This window comes from Petaurus breviceps, unplaced genomic scaffold (genome assembly GCF_028583685.1).
Source record: "Petaurus breviceps papuanus isolate PSGF00001 unplaced genomic scaffold, PetGlider_PUasm1.0 91133, whole genome shotgun sequence".
Classification (NCBI taxonomy): Eukaryota; Metazoa; Chordata; class Mammalia; order Diprotodontia; family Petauridae; genus Petaurus; species Petaurus breviceps.
Genome location: NW_027187419.1, coordinates 83,250,818 through 83,273,071, shown reverse-complemented (window position 1 = coordinate 83,273,071; position 22,254 = coordinate 83,250,818). Strand labels below are relative to the sequence as shown.

Sequence of the window (22,254 nt, the reverse complement as noted above, 5' to 3'; positions counted from 1 at the left end):
TCTATTTGGTGATCATTCTTTTGGTGTCTGACTAGAATCAATTATTTGATGGCATGGCTGCTTCCTTTTGCAGGTCAGCTGGTGTTTCTTTCTCTTTGAGAAATCTTGTCAAATAGTGCATGATAAAGTGAGGAGCCATAGCTTTTGACAGGTTATAATAGTGGGCTAAATCTAATACACTGAAGTTTAACAGAGGTGAATCAAAGTCTTTATATTTTTTTTGGGGGGATGAGTGACCAAAAGAGGATTATGAAGGGCATAAAGCCCATGTCATGAGAACGGATTGAAGGAGCTGGGATATTTTGCTTAGGGAAGAGATGATCCAGGGCAAAAGGGCTCACTTTGTTCAAGTATTTGAAGGCCTTTTATAAGAGAGGTGGGATCATTCCAATTATTAGTAGGGAGACAGAATTGGGAGCAATGTGTACAAAAAGTTAAATTTAGACTTGAGGGTCAAGGAAACACTTTCCAAAGATTAAAGTTATTCAAGGGCAGCTAGGTGGCACAGTAGATAGAGTGCCAGGCCTGACATCAAGAATGCTCATCTTCCTGAGTTAAAATCTGACCTCAGACACTTACTGGGCAGATCATTTAACCTTGTTTGTCTCAGTTCCCTCATCTGTAAAATGAGCTAGAGAAGGAAATGGCAAACCACTTTAGTATCTGCCAAGAAAACTCCAAATGGGGTTGTGCAGAGTCAGACATGATTGAAACAACTGCGCAACAAAAGGCATTCAAAAGTAGAAAGGGCCTTCTATAGATGTGGTGAGTTCCCACTTTCTCTTTGGAAATTTTTAAGCAGAAGGTAGAAGATGACTTGTTGGCTATGTTATAGAGTGGATTCCTCTTATGTGGCTTGGACTACCTGGCTGTTGGAGTTTCCCTTTCAACTCTCACGTTCTGTGTATGTGGGGTTCTTTTTCAGCTATGAACCCAAAATGGATGGCGGCTCCATATCTATCTCATCAAACTTGTTGTCTGTTGACATTTTATATTGACTTTCTTTAAATATATGTGAACTGTTATAATCTTTGTTATATTTGGATGATTTCACCTTTATTCAGTTAGTCTGGAACACCCAGCTGAGTTCTGAGAGTCCCTAACTTTAGGGAGCTTACAATGTAGTTTGGGAGATACAGGATAGTTAAACGATAAGGTAACATTAGTTTAAGTATAAAAAAAAATGAGATTGTAATGATGAGAAACATCTAAAGTTTAAAATGGTTAGTTAGGGAAGGTGCTTTGAAGGGAGGTAGGTGGCCCTTAAGGTACAGGGAGAAGGCATGAATAGAAAAGAATGGAAAAGTTGGAGGTGGAGGAAAGGGTGGAAGTAGGGAGAAGGACAAATTGGAAACACTTTTGACATACTTTTAAAAAGGCACTAGGGCTTAAAGCTGCTTTCATTGTTTCCTTGCAGTTGGAAAAGGTGCACTTTCCATATTTTTACATGCTTCTTAAACTTGTGTATACATTGTTATTTTCTTTTTTATAAAAAAAAAAACTCTTTTGAATTTTATAGATAACTATGCCTTCTGATAGGGTTGTTGTTGTTGCCAATTTTATTGGGGCCTTGTTTTCATCATAGTTATTTTGGGGCATATTCCTTCCAAGTGATTCCCTTGTTGTGCACAAAACCAAACAACACACCCAAAAAGAAAAGAAAGGAAAAGAAAAAAATGGATATGGTGAAAAGATTTGAGTGTGTATGCAACAGTCTTCTATTAGTCCCTTGGGGGGAAGGTGAAAGATATTCATTTTCTAGGCTCAGTATTACACTCAATCTTTTATTTTAAAATTTTTTATTGCTATACTTTGTTTTTATATCTCCTTGATATTCAAACATAGCTCTCCACTTTCCCCTACCCGGAAAGACATCCCTTGTGACAAAGAATGAAAAAGAGAGAGAAGCAGTTAGTTCCCTTGTAACAAATATGCATAATTAAAACAAATTCTTATGTTTGTCCATGTCTGAAAATGTATTTCTCATTTTGTTTCATAAATAGTATAGCATCAGTCCTCTGGAAACATGATTGGGCATTGCTTTGTTCAGAGTTAAGTTTTTGTTATAATTGTAAACGTTTCTCTGGTTTTGCTCATTTCATTCTATGTCTGATTCATATAAGTCTTCTCAGGTTTTTCTAAGTTCATCACTTTTTATAACTTACAGTCTAAGTGTATTCTATTACATTTATATACCATAGTTTGTTCAGCTAGTCCCAAACTGATGGACATTCCTTTGGTTTCCAATTCTTTGCCCCTACAAAAAGGAATTAGAAATATTTTTATACCTAAGTATTCTTTAGCTTTTTATTTGATGTCTTTGGGACATAGGTCTGGTAATGGTATTGCTGGGTCAAAGAGTGTGTGTGGTTTAGTGATTTTTGGGGTACTGTTTCAAATTGCATTCTAGAAGTGTTCTACCCCACAGTTCCACCAGCAGTGTGTCATTGTGCCTGTTTCCTTATGACCACTCCAGCATTTCTCATTTTCCTCTTTGGTCATCTTTACCAATCTGATACATATGAAAATTGCTTCAATTTTCATTTCTTTGATTTTTAGTGATTTTGACTATTTTATCATGGTTGTTGATTGCTTGAATGATTGTCAGTGAGAATGTGCCTGTTTATGTTCTTTAATCATTTATCTTTTTTTTTATAAAAGCAATTGGCGTTAAGTAACTTGCTCAAGGTTACACGGCCAGTTATTATTTCTGGGTGTGGTGCTGAGTATCTGAGCCCGGATTTGATCCAGGTCATCCCGACACTGGAGCCAGTGCTCTTACTCACTGAGCCACCTGGCCGCCCCTTCTTAATCATTTATCAATTAGAAAGTAGGTGTTATTCTTAGAAATTTGATCAATTCTTTGAATATCTTGGAAATGAGATGTTTATTAGAGAAACTTGGTGCAAATATTTTTCCCCCTCTAGTTAACTTTTTCTCTTCTAATTTAAGCTGCATTGTTTTTGTTTGTACAAAAATTTTCAGTTTTATATAATCAGAATTGTCCTTTTTTCTCTAGATGATCTACCTGCCCTTTGTTTGCATAAATCTGAAAGGAAACTCCTTTCTTGTTCTTCTAATTTCCTTATGATGTGACCTTTTACATCCAGGTCACATATCCATTTGGAGTTTATCTTGGCATATGGTATGAAATGTGGATCTAAAGTTAATTTCTGCCAAACTCCTTTCTAGCTTTCCTAGCAGATTTTGTTGAATAGTGAACTGTTATACCCAATAGCTGGATTTTTCATTTAACAAACAGTAGACTACTTACTAGGTTTCTTTGCTTCTTTCTGTATGGTATGTACTTTATTAGTTCTCCTGATTGACCTATTTTTTAAATCCACTACCACATCATTTTGATAATTATAACTTTGTAGTACAGTTTGAGATGTGGTATTGCTAGACCCTCTTTGCTTTTAAAAAATATTTCCTTTGATATTCTTGTAAATTTTTTGTAATTTGATCGGTAAGGTACTGAATACGCCAGTTAATTTAGGTAATTTTGTCATTTTTATGATATTGGCTCAGCCTCTTCATGAATAATTAATATTTTTCCATAAGTCTGTGTTTCCATGAAGTATTTTACAGTTATCTTCATATAATTTTGTAGTCTTAGTCAAAAAGATCTATTGTTTTCAGTTCTGTGCTTCTATGAAAATGCCATTCGCTCTTTTTTATTTTCTTGTCTTTGATATTTATTTATTAAAAAAAATCCCCCCAGTTACATGTAAAAAACCAATTTTTAACATTCATTTAAAAAACTTTGAATTCCAAATTCTCTCCATCCCCTCCCCCACCACAAGAGGACAAGCAGTTCGATATAGGTTATATATATACGTGTGTAATCATGCAAAACATCCATAGTAGACATGTTGTAAAAGAAAACAGACAAAAAAAAACCCTAAAGAAAAATAAAGTAAAAAAAAAGGAAGCTTCAATCTGTATTCAGATATCATCAGTACTTTCTCTGGGGATGGGTTCTCTTTTTTAAAAGAAAATATTTGTAACTGTTTACTTAGTGTACTTCTAATAGACATTTTCCCCAATCAGATATTCCTTACTTTTGAAAATGTCCCCAGATTAAATGGATTATCTAGTCCAATCCCCTCCTTTTTACAAAGGAAATTTAGGCCTAGAGAGGATACATGACTTGACCAAGGTCACGTAAGTAGCTAAGTAGTATTCATAAGTGATTATTTTGTATTCACCATTGTAATCAAGTGTGCTGTATGTCTGTACTGTGCTCTTATACTTAATTGTTTTGGGGGTTTTTTGTCTTTTTTTTGGAAAGGGAAAGGCAGGGCAATTAGGGTTTAAGTAACTTACCCAGGGTCACACAGCTAATAACTGTTAAGTGTCTGAGGAGCATTTGAACTCAGGTCCTCCTGACTCCAGGGTCAGTGCTCTATTCACTGCGCCACCTACCTGCCCCCCTGTTATATTTGCTAAATCATTCAATGGATACCTTGAGCAGGTTGTTTCAGGAGTTGTGTTTGAAACAAGGAAAATGTTCTCTCGTTCTTCTATAAAATGTAGGAAGAGAGAACTGAGCCACTCTGCCATAGCAGAGAAGCAGCACCTAGCACTTTGAAATGGAAAATATCTCCTTGGATTCCAGTACTTTAGGAAGTGATAATTCTTCTGAAGAAGTCTGAACTTAAATGACAAGATTTTGTGAGTAATGTGATATGGAGCAGAGGCACTTTAAAAAGAAAATAGGATGCTCATGTTGGCTTTCCTGGTTGTCACTGTCTCAATTCTGGTCTTACTCTTAGCAAAAGGAAATTTTGTATCGGCCATCAAGATCTTAATTTTCCTTAAAAATTAAAAAAAAATCTTAACATACCTTTGCATTTCCATATTTTAATTTAAACAGTAGCAAGCTGCTTTCCTAAATTGAAACAGAAGAGAGGAAAGGTTTGCTGGTATTTGTAAAACACGCTTCTTGAAGTTCAAACCCCGTGAGAGGAGCCTCTTAGGGGGATATTAATGGTAAGTTCTATCCTGGACTTTTTTTTTTCTACTTTGTTTACATTAATCATTTAAAATTTTCTTGGCAGCTTAATCTTTGTTTTTTTTCTAAAGAATAAGCACTCCAATGTGTTTGTGCCTCTTAGCTACTTGAATAGAAAAGTTCAGTTCCTAATCAAAATTTCCTCTTCCAGTTTGGCAAATATTGATGTTTTTGAAGTGTTCTGAAGGAAAGGGGAATTTGTGAGACCTTTCAAATGTTTGGAATTTAGTGCAGACCCTCCCCTTACTCCTTTCCTTGCCATTGTTCTATAAGCCTTTGAAATAGGGTCTGTAAGGGAACCCACTACAGTAAAGGGTGTGTTAAAAATTAGCCAGGATAACTCATGTCAAACAGAGGAATGTGCTTTTAAAGACAACGTGAATTTAAAAATCTTAAAACTAATGAACTTATTGCTTGATTTAAAAGTAATTTACAGGTTTAGGAAATTTGCCTGGTCTGAAAACACCCTCTTCCTAAGATCCACAACTCCTCTGTAATTTATAATTTAAAAGAGGACAAGTTGTATGGGTTAGAAGTAGGTCTTAGAATTTAGACCTTTTCTTACTCCAAGGCTAGCCTGCTACCTATGGCTTATTGCCTGCTGCTGCTGGTGATGGTGGTGATGACAATGACAATGATGATAAAAATTATTTCCAGAGAGTTTTGTATAAAATGATGGACCTGGAGTAAAAAACAAACCAAAAAACCTCCCTCCATTCAAATTATGCTTCATACTAGTTTTGAGATTTTGAGCAAGTCACTTAACCTCTCTCTGTGCCTCAGGCAAATTTCCTGTCATGGACTGGTTGCAATCTGCTTGAGAGGGGGAAAGTTACCCTCATAGAAATTCCAGATCCTTCTCATATTCATGTATTATTCCAAGAACATTCTGCCTTGCTACTTTATTGGCGGTACCTTCCGCACACTACAGATCAGTGCTTTTCAGTGTTTATGAATTGGTTTCAGCTTTCAGTCTTTGGTGAACATTATATTGACGTTATTGCTGGCAGCTGGAGAAATTTCCATTATTTCAAGAGTTTCCAGGAGTTTTCATTATAGAAATTCCAAAGTTGCAAGGCACACCAGGGAAACTCATTGTTTCAGTGCCCACTGGCTGAAAAGTACTACTGAAGAACTATGAACCAGAGCCAATTTTAAGGAAGTTGAACTGGTAAATTTTTTTTTAACTTGGAGAATTCATTCCTGGAGTCTGTTAGAGATATTTAAATAAAGCATATTTTTAGAATTTTTATTGTAACTCAAATGTGGGTTATAACTCAAATGATAGTTGCCTGGACACATAGTTGGCACTTTAGATGCTTGTGGAACAATTAACTGAATATTGCTTATAGAGATCCAGGTTAAGAAAGTCATAGTCTAAACTAGCAAATGAAAACACTCAGTCATGTATCATCTCTTCTTGTGCAAGTTACTCAGTCGCTATTAATATTCCTCCATATGTAGAGTCAGTATACCTTGACTGCCCTTTAGAACTCAGTAGGTTTTATTAAGTGTTAAAATATTAGCTCTAGGTTACTTTCAGGCTTGGTATAAAAATCAAATGCTTTTATAAGGCTATCTGTGCTATTGCACACCAAGTTGGGTGGGATATATAAGCCTGACCAAACATACTTGGTACATAAGCAGTAAAGTTTTTGATGAGCTGATTAAAGTATTGACTTATACAGTCACAGAACTGCAAGGAACCTTAGAAAATCATCTTGTGTAGCCCATCATGTTACAGATGAGGAAACTGAGGCCCAAAGAGGAACATAGCTTTTGAAAACATCTAAGAAGGAACTTAGGCAGTTCAATGAAAAAAAAAAATCACTGAGTCCAATTAAGAGATCTGACTGGATTCTAGTTCTCCTCCTCTGCTGCTAATTAACTATGGAATTTTTTTGCAAGTCTCTTAACCTCTGTTGTCAGTGTCCTCATCTATTTAATGAGAGAATTGTATGTAAGGATCTTGAAGATTCCTTCTAGTGTTAACATTTCTGATTTTCATATTCTATTTAGCTATTTAGTCTCAAGAGTCTAGACTGGAAGCCAAGTCCTTTGACTCTGTGCCAGGATCATTTTCATTACTCACCATGAAACCCACTACCCCAACTTTGGCAAAGTCAAAAATTAAAGGTTATGCATCATCCTTCCTTCCTCAGTGTTTAATAATGGAGGTGTCTAGGAGATGGGCAGGATTATTTTGTGGGGGAGAGTTTGGGGAAAAGCAACTGGAGAAAGTGAGTAGAATATTTTTGTTTGCCTTTGATGTTAAGATTAAAAAAAAGGAAATCTTGATTGATGTGGAAAATAATGCTAAATGGGGCAAAGCCATTAAAGACACTTGATCCTTTATTTTGGGGGGCTGCAGATGAGCAGCATACTGCCTAGGGCTGTTGCAGAGGTGTCTTTGTTATTTCAGATTTCCATCCTGTAGGGAAGTGGGAGAAGAAAGTGTGCATTGGCAGGGTATCACCCTCCAGGCGCTTTGAGATTGAGAGAGATTTACTTTAGTATGTCTGTTTATAACAGCTTTCCACTGAATTATTTTGGAAAGGAAATAATGTGCCTTAGAGAAGGTTGTAAAGAACTTGTGATGTGATTCTTTGGACAAATTACTAAGCCTGGGTCTCTTAGGCTAATCAGTGTTAACTTAGGTTTTGTAGTTATCTTAGCACGCTATTAGAAAAGAAGTACTTTTGGAATTTTATGACTACCCTTGGCTGTGGACGTTGATGCAGTTCTCATTGTTTTTAGTTGATTTAACTTTGACGGCAACCTATTTTCAGTGCACCTAAAAGGTGTGTGAAATAGAGAGGATTCTTTCCTTTTATGTCTAATCTTTGCTCCTAGCTGTATCATAATGGGACAAATTTCAGTTCTATACCCCTGTGAGAAAGGGAATGGGGGCACATTTGTAACCCAGTGATTGAAGATAAACTTGTCTAATGTGTAATTAACTATTCTGTGCTGGTAGCTAATGGTTACTGAGGAGAAACCACAACGGGAGAGGTGGGAGTTAGAGCATTTATGACTAAAGATCAAAGTGGGGATAAATTGTGTGCCTACCCTAAGTGGACAAGTTAGGTGGAGGAGTTGGATGGCAAGTTATTCCTTGGATCACACGTGCCATGGAGGCAGGATAGAATTCTAATGAGGGACTTCCATTGTTGACATATTTGTCAGATATCTTTGCCTGTTAGTACTCTCTGACTTAAGCAGTGCAGCTGATAAAATATTTGCCTTGTATTGGTGATAATTTCATCTTGCAGAAACTAGAGTAATAAAAAGGTGTATTTGTAATACTGTATCTTTCTGACCAATGAGGGAGATGTGTATTTGGTGAAGCAGAGATAAGAACTTTTGGGAAGGCAGTGATCATGCCATATTTGTGGTAACTAACAAAAGGAAATGTTTTCTCCAATCCAGTAAACATTTATTAAGCACCTACTATGTGCCAAGCACTGTGCTAAGTAATACAATTAGTAAAAGTCTCCCTCCTTCAAGGAGCTTACAGTCTAATGGGGGTGGGAGGACAACACACAAAAGGAAGTAGGAGGGAGGGGGAGATAGAGAGGAGGTACCTGGTGATAGTAGTGGTTGGGGCACGTCTTGTTTCCTAGGGCTGAAACCAGGCAGAGCAGCAGATGTAAAGTGGAGTGGGTTGAGAGTCCAGTTTCTGCCCACTATAAAATGAGGGGGGAACAATTGGGTATTCCATCCTCCATCCTTCCAATCAGAGGGGAGAAGGGGCTGAGGAAGGTGGTGTCAATCAAGCTTTGAGTTAACTGTGTGGTGATGAGATTAGAAGTCATGAGTTTATTCTTGTTCCTTAGAAATGAAACCAGACAGAGCAGCAGATGGAAAGTGTTGAATTTTAAGTGTTGACTTTGAGCTCACATTTGGAGATATGATAGGTAAGATCCTTTGAGTTGATATTCTATGAGGAATCCTACTCAACTGTCTTATCACTAATGACATCTTGGTGACAAAACAATACTTGATTCCACTGAAGAAAAGGGTGTGGTAAGTATTGAAACGGACCAAAGTAGCTCTGATTTTCATTTTATTTATTTATTTATTTTTTTAGCAACTGGGGTTAAGTAACTTGCTCAAGGTTACATGGCCAGTTATTTTTTGTGTGTGGGGGTGCTGAGTAGTAGCTCTGGTTTTTAAAGGGCTTGGTTAACAAATATAATTGGAGAACAAAAAATGAAGACTACAAAAGAATGGTAAAGCCTTGCAACAATAATGTGAGGGAGGCAAATAGGTCAAAACTCATGTTGGGGGGCGGCTAGGTGGTGCAGTGAGTAGAGTGCCGGCCCTGGAGTCAGAACGACCTGAATTCGGATCCGGCCTCAGACACTTAACACACACATACAAAAAAAACCTAGACGTGTGACCTTGGGCAAGTTACTTAACCCCAATTGCCCTATAAAATACAAAATAAATAAATAAAAAACCCTCATGTTGGATTGAGGTTTGCAATAAGTGATAGACAATAAAAAGATCCCTATTTCAAAATGTTAGGTTGGTCATGGGATGGAAGATCAATGAAGAAATATGGTACCTATATGGTATAATCAGGAAATGATCAGTCTCAGTTTTGTTTCTCCTTTCTACTAAAGAGAATGTTCTTCCTCCTGCGCCTGCAGAGGGTAGAACAAAAACAAGCAATGAAATTGCAAATTAAAATCCAAGATGTTAGTGGGGAAGATGGTTGCCAGAGAGAGCACTGAGCTGCTCAAATTGCTTATACCATATACTCTAGGTTAATGAAGGAGCTTGCCAGTGTTAACTGTGGTCATTTAGTAATTATGGCATAGAGGAGAGAGGTGCCTTGGGACTCAATACTCAAATCGAGTCTCATCATCAATGTGGATTTCTTCTCAAACAAGGCTGATCACAATCCATCCATGCCTACCCATCCTGTGGAAATCTTGTCCATATCCATTGCATTCCATATCCTTCCCCTTTACAGTGGAGTCTTCCCTTGGATTCCCTTATGATATCTCTTCTGGGACTATCCATTAAATTTTTAGACTATATGCCTAGCTCTCACCAAGTGATATATCAGTTCATATTTTTTGATCACACATTTCTTTGACATACTTTACTCCTGTTCTTCATAGTGCCTTGTTTGTGTTGCAGCCTGCTGACACCCACCATGTACCTCACTTTGCCTTTTGACTGATGATCATTTTTAATTCTTCAGAGATGGTGGTGTTTAATGACTCACAGTCATACAGTGCTGCAAGAATATTGAGGTTAAAAAAGATGCATTTTTGTTTCAGGGAGAAGATTGAGGTCATTAAAGGGTCTCTGTAGTCCCCCTCCCCACCCCCAACACTTTTTTAGTGGAATCCAAACATTTATTAAGGACTTCCTTGAGTGGAATTGTGAGAACACTGTGCTAAGTACTGGGACAAGATGCTAAGTTTAAGATGGGCATTATCCTGTCCTCAAGGAGCATACATGACAGAAATCACTATTGCATAAATAATATTGACTCAGTGACCTCCATACAAGTCTTATTTATTTATTATTGGTCATCTTTAAAAAAAAAAAAAGCAAACAAAAAACTCAACTGTCAATCCCATCGCCCCTTATCACATAACAGCATCTACTCTTCTCCAATTAACAGGCTATCCCCTCTCAATGACCCATCACTACTAGGCTTTTCTTCTTTTTTTGGGTGGGGGGGTTGGGAAGAAGATAAGGCAATTAGGGTCAAGTGACTTGCCCAAGGTCACATAGCTAGTAAGTGTGTCAAGTGTCTGAGGTCGTATTTGACCTCTGGTCCTTCTGACTCCAGGGCTGGTGCTCTATTCACTGGGCCACTGAGCTGCCCATACTAGGCATTTCTGTCACTATTACTTTATAAGAGAGCTGCTTGACCCAAGAACCCATGGAAAGTAGCTGCTTTATTAATAAGATAATACTTGGAATTAGAGTAATCTGTGAAAGTGATGAATTAACTACACATTTGCTGAATGCTAATATGAATGATCCTTTACATTACGATTAGACTGCAGGTTCTTGCATCATTACTCTATATTCCCATATCACATGTAGTCAATAGGTTATTGATTTTAACCATATTTCTAGTAGCCAACAACATCTATGTGAGCCACATTCAGATCATATTTGGTATCTGATTAAAGTCAAATACTCATTCACATTTTCAAACATTTATTAACTTTTCCTATGTGAGAGAAATGGCACATAGAATGACTTGGTTTTTTCAAGCCTTTTCTTTAAAAGAGCAAATATGAGTCCAAGGAATGTAAATAGTATTGCATCAAGATTTTAATGATTTTTATTATGAGGGGGGAAAAAATATGAGGCATAGAAGTGGATCAAGAAGTCCCTGGAACTTTTCATCAGAACCTTCATCAGGGCCTTCTCCTTTTGGAATATCCCTCTGGCCATGCAAGTCAAGCTTCATTCCTCTCCTAACTTTGCTTATGGCCATGTTTCCCCCATCAAGTACCTTGCTTCCATTCCCTTCCTCATCTTTTCTGCTCTCTCTTGTTCATTGCCCTTCTCCCATTCTAACATAAACTTCTTGAGGGCAGGGATTGTCTCTTTTTCTGCTTATATTTGTGTCCCTAGTGCTTAACCCTGTGCCTTGTATATAGTAAGAGTGTAATGACTGCTTATTGCCTTGCCTTCCTGGCTTCTTCCAGTTCAGAATGCCTTCATCTTTAAATAGCCAACATCTTTTTAGAACTGCAGTTGGGCTAAACACATTCAGATTTTAGTATAATCTTCTTTATGTTGGTCCTGGACTTTATTGGGGGACAGTCACCTTCAAAAAGAAAAAGAAAAAACTACCATAGACTCTCTGCTTTTGGTTGTAGCATAGTTTCCCTTTGAGCTTATAAGAAATACTTATATTTATGGATAATATGAAATAAGAAGAGATAGCTACCTGCTAGATCACTGTTGGAATCTGAAATGATGATAACTACCTGGAATGGTAGTTTGAAGCTAATGATGAAATTTAGTAAGGATAAAGGTAATTTACTTGGGTTTGAAAAATCAATGGTACTGAGTACAACATGAGGGACTTGTCAATAGAAAGCAATTCAAATGGGCAGGGGTGGGGGGTGAGTCACGGAAAGAGGCTTTAAGGATTCTAATGGATTACAAGGTGATTTGGTCTCCAAAAAGAGCTAATGAATTATTTTAGGCTTCCTTTGAACAAAGTCTTTGTGGAATTAAAAATGTAATTGAGAAATATTTAACAAAATAAATAAAAATACAATATAGTATAGATAATGTTACTATGTGGGTTTCTAAGTCAATATTTGAGTTTGACACCACTGCTTTGGAAGTATATACTCCTAGGTAAAGGAGTTTAATTTTGTTGTCCTCTGACTTGATCAGAGCACATTAGAAATATTTTCCAATTCTAGTTGCTGTGCTTTAGAAGGGAAATTGATAAGTTGAAGTTTGTGGAGAGGGAGGGTAAACAGGGGACAGAAAACTATGTCAGAGTTGCAGAATTTCAACTGCATATTCTAACTACGTTTCCATTAGAGAAAGAGAATGGAAAGGAGAGAGGGAAATTGTAGAATGGATAAGGACATGACCAATAGCAGATTTGTCATGTGGAAGAGGAGTTGGTCATGTTGTTTGGACCAGAGGACGAAAATGACAAAGAGTGAATGAACTCAGATGTTGGCTCAACATAAAAGAACAACTCTACTAATAATTTACATTCATGTAGCATTTTAAGGTTTCCCAAGTCAATAGTTAATAAATAATCAATAGACATTTATTAAGCCCTTACTATATGCTGGGTACTCTGTTAGCTGCTGGTAATACAAACATGAAAAAAAAAAAAGAAAGTTCCTGCCCTCATGGAATTTATAATCTAATGCAGAAAGAAAACATACAAAAGAAAGCTGAAAATGGGGGTAGGGAGGAAGCATGATGGAGAAGTCAAAGAAGACCAAAATGAGCATAGCCTGTTGGGAAAATGAGAAGTTAGGCCTATTTCATCTTCTTAAATGGAGGCGTTTGGGGCTCCATGCTCTGACCAGAGTGGATTGGATCTTGGAAGAGGAGATTTTTAGATTCCAATCGTGATAGTTGTACCCACCTTCCCCCCACCATCTTGTATTTTATTTTCAAAATATCATGTAATTACTTTTCTGTACATGTTTTAATCCTTTTCTAACAATCCTTTCCCCCCCAATCCCCAAATTTCTTGAGAGTAGGGGCTTGATCTACAATAATTTATTAAGACCTTATCATGTGCCCTAACATCGTGCTGTAACCCGGAAATTCATGTATATAGAGGTTTGTATTTGTATCCCTAGGGCTTAGCAGATTGCCTAGCCCATACAGAAAATGGATAATAAATGGTGTTGGTTTGAATGTTTATAAATTTCCCCAAATTCCTATAATCTTTCTGATCTCCATTTCCTTGAGTTCTTTTGACCCATTGATGGGGAAGCTACTGGGTTCTGGAGTCAGAAAGACCTAAGTTCAAATCTAACCTCAGACACTTGCTAACTTTGGGCAAGTCATTTAACCTCTGTTTGCCTCAGTTTCCTCAACTGTGAAATGGGATATTAATAGCACCTGTCAAATGAGATAATATTTGCAAAGCATGGTTGCTGGTATATGATAGGTGCCACCTAAATGCTTATTCCCTATCTTCCATGACTTTTTTTTTTAATATAAATATCAAACTTTTAAAAAAAGTGACTGTCAGACTTGAGGAAACCCTGATGATTTTTGTTTTTTTCAGCCAGAGCTGATAAATGACTACTTTATCAAAAGATTCATATTTAGAAGGAAAAAAATAATCCTTTTACATTTTAATTAATGTTACTTTATCAAGGTATAATATACACCATTCTACCTAGTTGCCTCCTTTCTGGGAACATGTATTATTAATCAAAAATCAATACAGTTAGTTGAAAATTAACCATACATGCCCACATATAGTTTAATGTTGTTTTTTATTTCCTCCAAAGTTTCCACAAAAGTTCCTGAGCTCCTGGGGCTTGTTGCCGTGGTCATTGGTAGAATAATACAACTAATAGAGAAAAATCATACCTTCTAAATCTGGGCAATCAAGTGTCTTTCAAATTTTTAATAGGCTGAATATTTCCTTAATATATTTAACACAATTTGTCCATTTATTCTTCTTAGATATTTGGTATAGGCTGGGGATTATTATGCCATTCATAGTTAAGGTATGTTCTATCTCTGTGAGGTCATTGAAATCAGCAGCACCTTGGGAATGTAGACAGTCTTTGACATCTATGCCAGTGTGTGGCATCAGGGGACATTTGTTGGTGTACTTGTTTACCTTCCTTTCTCCTTTTTCTCCATTCTTTTTCTTCTAATATTCTTCAATTTTTTTTCTTGTTTTTCCTCTCTTCTTGGAGTGGTGGGTATTTCTTAGTACTGATTACTGAAGAGGTTGATAGTCCCCATTATAGAGATTGGGCATCTAGTTGGAGCTGATCTTTATGGGGGTACAATTGAAAAACATTTTTAGCTTTTTTTATGATCCCATAATGGCAATATTAAATGTTACAAAGAGAAGACTGAAGAAAAAAAATCTTCAATGAACCACATTTTCACTTGGAAGTATCTGTCTTTTTCCTCCCTGTTCCAATATTTTTGTACAGTACTGATCTGACCAGCTTTTTTTCTATATATAAGCGATCTGTGACCTTTTTTTTATAAGGGGGTAGAGGGCACCTGTTCATTGCTGTGTTTCTTCTGCCCTCTGAAATCTTGTCAGACTTTTTATTTTGTTTTATGTTGTGGTTACTTTCACGTTAACCAATTCAACTTGCACACTGACCCCTGTGTACATGGCTCATTTTCATTCGAATGTTCATATTTATACTTTTGATGGATATATTTAAATGAACAGCTGTGGATTTGTTGAGTCATACCACAATTATCTGATTCTGCCTTAGCCTGAAATATGTTTTTGCCAGTCAAGCAGCTAAGTTGTGAGAGAATTCCATTAATCACATACGGACTTGGGGAAAGGAATGGAAGAGCATGGGGTCAAGGAAAGTCTGAAAATGTTTTTATTTATGAGTTTTTCCCTTTATCATGACTGTAAGCAATTGCTCCTTAAATTTATGGGCCTAGAGAAAATAATCCAAAAAGTTTTAGTAATTTTATCCTAAATCAGCAAAATCCTGCTGAGTGGATTGATTTGCAAATGAAGTTAGTTTCTGGTGCTAGCTTATGTAAATAGATAAGGGCCTGTCTAAAGAGTTCTGTTTGTGTGGCTTGGGTACTTCTTACCTCATTCTCGAAATTCATTTGCTAAGTGTCCTGTTTAAGCTTATTTTACACTTTAAAGGTCCTTGAATATTTGCTAAATGTACTAATTAAATACCTTCTCACTGCCATCTAATCCTGTGGTTTCCAATTCTACATTTCTCTGACACTTCCTTTCTCAGTCCTTTCCGAAAGCTATTAATAGATGTTGTAAGTCTGGCCTTTTAAATAGTGTCAATAGCTATTAGGACTTCATGGATAATATGTCAATATAAGACTGAGGAAATAGGTCTTTTCAGCCTATATAAGTTGTTCTAGGGGGTTACTTTGTATCACCCCATAGGCATAAGAGTTGAGGACCCCTTCTTGGAGAATCAACACAGTTCATTTCCAAATCGGATGTTGTCTGTTGACCCTCACTGTGCCTGGACCCCCTCTTACTTCTTGTCTGTTACCCTTCAAAACTGGAAACTTGTTGTTGACTATTAATCTGGTTATTGAAGTATATTACCCTAGAAGATTCTCTCTTAATTTACCTCAAATCCAGTAATAATGTTACATTTTAAATATAGTAAATTGGGAGAACTTTCTCATGTCAACAAGCATTCATTAAAGGGCCATTGTGTTTAATAGTGTCAAGAAAAGCAAAAATCATTTCTTTACCCATGTATGTAAAATTATCAGCCTAGGAAAAATTCATTTTTAATCAAAATGTCAATTTTAATTTTTGTCTTAAAAAGTGTTTGGTTTGTTCAGGAATTTAAACTATAATTAGTATAATTGAGGAAGTGATTTTAGAATAGTGTTGTTTTGGATGACCAACATATTTTGCTAATTGGTGGCATACATTCATGTAATTGGGAGTGATTATATTTAACATATATTAGACAATTCCTGCCATTTGAGTTGCTGTCCTGAATAACTCAAACTCAACAGAGGATGAATGAAGCTAAATTTTCCAAGATAAAACTTGGGTTCCTTATCAAATGCTTAGAAATGATTTATTAAAGAGAAATGAATTTTGCTGAATCACTTGAAAAACAGGATTAAAACAAAGACCTTTGGAATGCTGAATTGTAGCCACATTACCTGAATTCATAAGAAAGAATTATTTAAAACTGAGAGTAAAGAGATTATTATTATTGTTGCCATTATTATATAATATTGCAAGGTTCCATGATTTTTTTTTTCTGTATAGCTATTCCCTCCATAGCCTGAACTGGAAACAATATTAAAATTGACCTTTTACAATTTCGAATCATGTTCCTATCCTAGGAGATTCTTGAGTGTAGGGCAAGCATTAGTAAGGAAACCTGTTCACTCCACAACTGGGAAAAGTCGATACCTATAAATATAACTTAAAGTAACTATTTTTTGACAGAAGAGGCAAGATACCTTGACTTAGGGAATAGAGAACACAGGCCTCTGGGCCAGAAGCACTTGAATTCAAATTATATCTTTCATATACTGGCTAATAATAATATAAATCAATCAGTCTGTCCGTCTATCCGTCTATCTATCTGTCTAGCCATCCATCCATCCATCCTGTGCTTTAAGATTTACAAAATGTTTTCCAAATATGATCCTAACAACAACTCTGGAAGGCATGTGTCATTGTTATACTCATTTTACAGATGAGGAAACTTAAGTTGAGAGAAGTTTAGTGACTTGTCCAGGGTCACACAAGTGATCTGGAGTGTCTGAGGCTGGAATTTGAACTTGGGTCTTCCTGATTAGGGCTGTTACCCAATCTTGCTACCTATCCTAGTCTAGTCCCAGATTCCAGTCTGGTCCCAGATCCTGTCTAGTCCCAGATCCCAGTCTAGTCCCTCCTCCCAAAGCCTCTCTTTAAAGAGGGCTCAGAATTTTCCAGTCAGCTCTTCATTTCCCACCAACTGCTCTGCTTGGTTTGAACTCTAAGAATTACATCATGCCACCATTATGCCCCTGTACCCAGTACCCTTCACCCAGATCCCTGACACCTTCCTCTTACTTTTTTGTGTATTGGGTTCTTCCATTAGATTGTTAAGTTCCTCAGGGCAGAGGCTTTCTTTTTAAAGCTAATCTGCATTTCCTACACAAGAAATTACAAGTTCAGCCCAACTCCCCTCCCCTCCTTTCTGTTTTATCTTATCGGTGGGGCTTAATTTCGGAATGAGTTAAAAGCCTGGGTCATGAAAACAAAAGAAATCCATAGAATGTATTTACTTTGAGAGCAAGGCCTGTATTTTTTGGGGGGGGGAGGGGCAGAAGGGGAGTGTTGTATTTTGTAGGCTCTGTTCTTTAAAAGCAGTTTGTTGTTCATCCATGCCTTAGTCTTTGTGACTGTTTTGCGGTTTTCATGGCAAAGATACTGAAGTGATTTGACATTTCCTTCTCCAGTTCATTTTACAGATGAGGAAACCGAAGCAAACAAGGTTAAATGACTTTCCCAGAGTCTCAGAGCTAGTTAGTGTCAGAGGCCAGATTTAAATTTGGGAAGAAGAGTCTCCCCGACTTTAGGCCCAGTACTCAATACACTGTGCAACCTACCTGTCCTTAAAAGTAGTTAGGTACTTAGAATATTTAAGTGAATGAATCTGAGCCAGAAATTTCCTAAATTGAAGACAGAAACCTGTAAGATTCTCTCGGTGCTTGATTTGGAAATTCCTTGAGAATCTCCTGCAAAGCAGAAGGAAAAATCCAATTTGTGAAAGCTGTCATGCCTAACGTGACAACTCTTTTTACAAATCTGCCCCCCTCCCCAACCCCATACACACCACCATCAAGGAGCCTCATTGAAAATGAGTGACCAGCCAGTGGTTAGGCTACAGATTTATCTAGACTAGAGACTCACAGTATGTAGTCCTGGCCAATGCTAAAACCTTCCCAGCTTGATAAGGCTTCTTGTTTTGTGTGTTCACTATATGTGTTAGTGAAGAGGTTTGTGAGGAAGATCATTACGGACATCCTGTTTTCACTGCCAGGAGACTAAATGAAAAGGTTTCATTAAACCAGGTGGAATGATAGTGCTTATCACCAAGTGATGTCTCCCTCCTCAGATCTCTGTCTGTACTTTGGGTGGTTTTTTTTTAAACTTTTTTATTCTAAACTTAGTAATTATCAACAGAAGCATTCAAATAAAATTTTAAAAAAGGATTGTACCTAAACGAATCAGCTCCAAACTATGTACAGTTTTTTAAAAAGTATTTTTAAAAATAACAAATGTTCTGTTTGCTTCCATGCTCTCTTTTGATCTTTATTTGTTTCTAAAAATAGTTTCATAGCTGCTGTTATTTTTTTTTTCCTATGGCTAGAGTCAATGTTTTTATTCAGAGACTGCCTTATTCTTCATCACTTCATACAAAGTCTTCCCAAATTTCTTTCTATTCATTTCTGGCACAAGGATATTCCAGTTTGTTAATAAACCATCACCACTCAGCCATTACCACATCATTGAGCATACAGGTTTTTCTCAGTTCTTTGCTATTACAAATACAGTTGTTAGAATTATATTTATAAAGATAGTTCTTTTCTTTTAATAACATTCCTAAAATAGAGATATTTATATATATGTATGCATATGTATATATTCATACACATATGTATATATGTATACATATCATATCTGTACATAGTAGTGAGACCAGGGTAAGGGATAATGAATGTGTTGTAGTTATTATATTTTCATGCTTGCCCTTTGGACCTCTTCTTTTGTACTTAACATAGTTTGGATAAATTGTTTTCATATTCTGTTATTGTAAATCCTCTGAGGAAAGGATCAAATTAGTCAATAGGTATTTATAAACTATATGTTAGCCATTGAACATGAAATAGTTTCTGTCTCCAAAGAGTTTATCTTCTACTGGGGAGTGTTCATAAAAAATAATTACACATAAGTAAATGCAAAATATCATCAAAGCCAAAGCTGAATTTTATCTAGTGCTATTATGTGCCAGGCATTGTGCTAAATTCTTTGAAAACATCTCATTTGAGCCTTAAAACAGTCCTAGGAAATAGGTGCTATTATTTCCCTTATTTTACAGATGAGGAAACTGAGGCAAACACAGTTTAAGTGACCAAGATTGCATAATTAATAAGTGTCTAAGACTGGTTTTAAATTTAGGTCTTCCTGATTTTAGACCTTGTGCTCTATCCACTGCTCCTGTGAGCTACTTCTAAAGCCAAGTGAGTAGTTGGGTATAACAACATCTGGTGATATCTGGAAAGACCTGAAATAGGAACACTATGCAGAATTTTGAAGGAAACTAGAGATTTTGAGAGATGTAAGTGAAGAGACAGTACATCCAAGGGAAAAGGGTTGGACTGCTTGTATAAAGGAAGGAGTCAGGAAAAAGATGAAATGTTTTATATGAGTATGGGAAATAGGAGAGTTTGACCAAAATGTGAATGTTTAAAGGGCAGTAAAATCTAGTAAACATGGCAAATCATAGAGCTTTACAATTGAGTTAAATTTAGGGTTATATCTCATTTTACCTTGTAAACTGCACTGTGTCCTCCCCTTCCCCCCCATTGGAAAAATGAGAAAGATCCCTTATCCTGGTTTTGTTTAAAATTTTTATTTTTACAAATAAATTTTGCTTTTCAGATTGATCTATATTCTCAACCAGATAGGTGGTACAGTAGATAGAATATTAGACCTGGAGTCAGGAAGACCTGAGTTCAAATCCAAACTTAGGAATGTATCTAGTATTATTTAACCTCTTTCAGCAAGTTATTTAACCTCTCTTAGCCTTGGTTTCCTCAAATATAAAATGATGATAAAAATAACACCTCTCAATTGTTGTGAGAATAAAAATTTTTAAGTGCTTTATAAACCAAAAAGTGCTATATAAATGCTAGCTATTATTTTTATCTTTCTCCCCCTGGAAAAGACAAAAAAGCCCTTGTAACAAATGAGCATAGTCAAGCAAAACAAATTCCTACATTGGCTATATACTAAAAATTGTTTTGCTCTGCATCCTGAGTCCATCTCCACTGTTCATTCTCTTGTTGATGTAAGCATTTAGAGATACAGTATACATTTTCACTCAAGGACTACTGTGGCTACATCTCCAAAATTTTAGTATGTTGTCACTGTTGTCATTATCTTTAATGAAGTTATCTATTATTTCTGTGATTTTTTTCTTTAGCCTATCTATTCTTTAGGATTAAGTTATTTAATGTCCAATAAATTTTAAATTCTTTCTTTGGGAGCCCTTAACTGACTATAATTGAGTATAATTTTACTGTATTTTGATTGGTAAGGGTGGAAAGGAATAAGTGTTAAACACCTGCTGTGTGCTAGGCACTGTGCTAAACACTTTATAACTATTGTATAAAGCATAAAACATGTGTTTAATATTTCTGCTTCTCTGCATTTATTAAGTTTTGATACTTTAGTACATAGTTTTTATGAAGGTGCCATGTGCAACTGAGAATTATGTATGTTCCTTTCTGTTCATGAAGTTTCCCTTGTCTTTCTACTCCATCTGCTGCCTAGCAGTCTAGGGGCAGAGAAGAGAATTATTAGATAAAGTACACTGTATGTATTTGCAACAGCTGTGAGCATGCCATGACAGGAGTTGAGAAATTATTCTAAATGTCATCCACCTTCATGACCTTGGAAATCATATGAGCCTTTCCTCAACCTCTTTCCTCAATCAGTTACATAGTCTTTCTTAAATTAGTCCCTTAACTCTATTTTTGCTAGTTGAACAGTTAGTTTTGTTAATCTGAACCTTAATTCAGACTGTTGTCTAGTTGGCCTCTTCTCCAATCCATCTCTCCCTAACTGCCAAGTTACTTAATATATACTTCTGACCATGTTACTCTTGTGCTAAAAACAAAACAAAGCAAAAAGAAAACAAAAAAAAAAATACCCTTCGATGGTTCTCCATTACCTTTTGAATAAAATAAAAATTTCTGTTTGGCATTAATAACCATGTTACACCCTTTCATGAACTCTAGGTTTTGATCAAACTGTATTATTTGTCATGTTATCTCCTGCCTCAGGATTTGTGTGTAAGCAAGTCTTCCCTTTCAATAAAAATCCTATCTCTCCAAAATACTCTTTCCTTACTTACTCAAATAAAATTGTATTTATTTAATGGACATTTTGTGACTTCTTCCCCACCCCATATGTAAATTCCTTGAAGACAGGTATTATTTTTGGGACTCTACTGTTTATTGAAATTAAAAATGGGAAATTAAGTAGAACAGGAGTTGAGTTTGTGGCTGTGACTAAGATATTTTAATATACAGAATGTGGCATAATTGAATTTTTTCATAAAGCATTAACTGACTTTTCATAAACAGTTAAATTTGGGGGGGGGATATTTTCATTTCTTATGAGGCATAGGATGAATAACTTTTCTCCCAATCAAGTGAATTTTGTCTTTTTTCTTCTTTTTTTCCTGTTCTTGATGATATTATTTTTTTTCTTCCAAATTAGATTTTTAGATCTTTCATTCATTCTGTATTTAAGGGTGGTTGGATTACTTCAATCCTCCTCTGAGTGTGCAGGAGGTGGGGGTGAGAGGTTATCTAATCCAACCTTTTATACTATTCAGAAATATTTTCCCCCAAGTATTTAGCATGGTCATTGGGGAATAGTAGACACCATATAAATGCTTATTGCCCTCCTCCCCCTTAGTACAAGTGCTTAAACTTAATACCTCACAAAATGTGCCCATTTTACCCACTTCTAATAATTTCCCAAATATATATGTATCTATTAAAAGCTATTAAAAAGATTTTACATGGTGTTTTAATGTTTGCAAGGCACTTGTACAAATATATCATTTCGTCCTCACGACAATTCTAAGAGGTAGGAGAATTTTTTGTTCCTTTTTTACAGGATGAGAAAACTGAGACATTCAATTTAAATGACTTGCCTAGGGTCATATAGCTAGTAGTTGAGGCTGGATTTGAAGTCAGATCTTTCTGACTCCAGGACTCCATCGCTGTGGCACCTAGCTATCTTTAAT

At 36.2% G+C, this 22,254-nt stretch overlaps 1 protein-coding gene across 4 annotated transcripts in view; it reads left to right on the top strand.

Moving 5' to 3' along the window:
- ACVR1 (activin A receptor type 1) overlaps positions 1 to 22,254 on the top strand; it is a 173,595-nt gene that overhangs the window by 51,302 nt on the left and 100,039 nt on the right. Inside the window, exons 1-2 of one of the 4 annotated variants that reach the window (XM_069080076.1) lie at positions 4,829 to 4,995; positions 8,854 to 8,934. The exons of 2 other annotated variants lie outside the window; for them this stretch is intronic. The gene's annotated coding sequence lies outside the window, so the exon portion shown is untranslated. Of the gene's footprint in view, positions 1 to 4,828; positions 4,996 to 8,853; positions 8,935 to 22,254 lie in introns of those variants that run through there. One more of the 4 variants, XM_069080077.1, reaches the window with a different exon arrangement.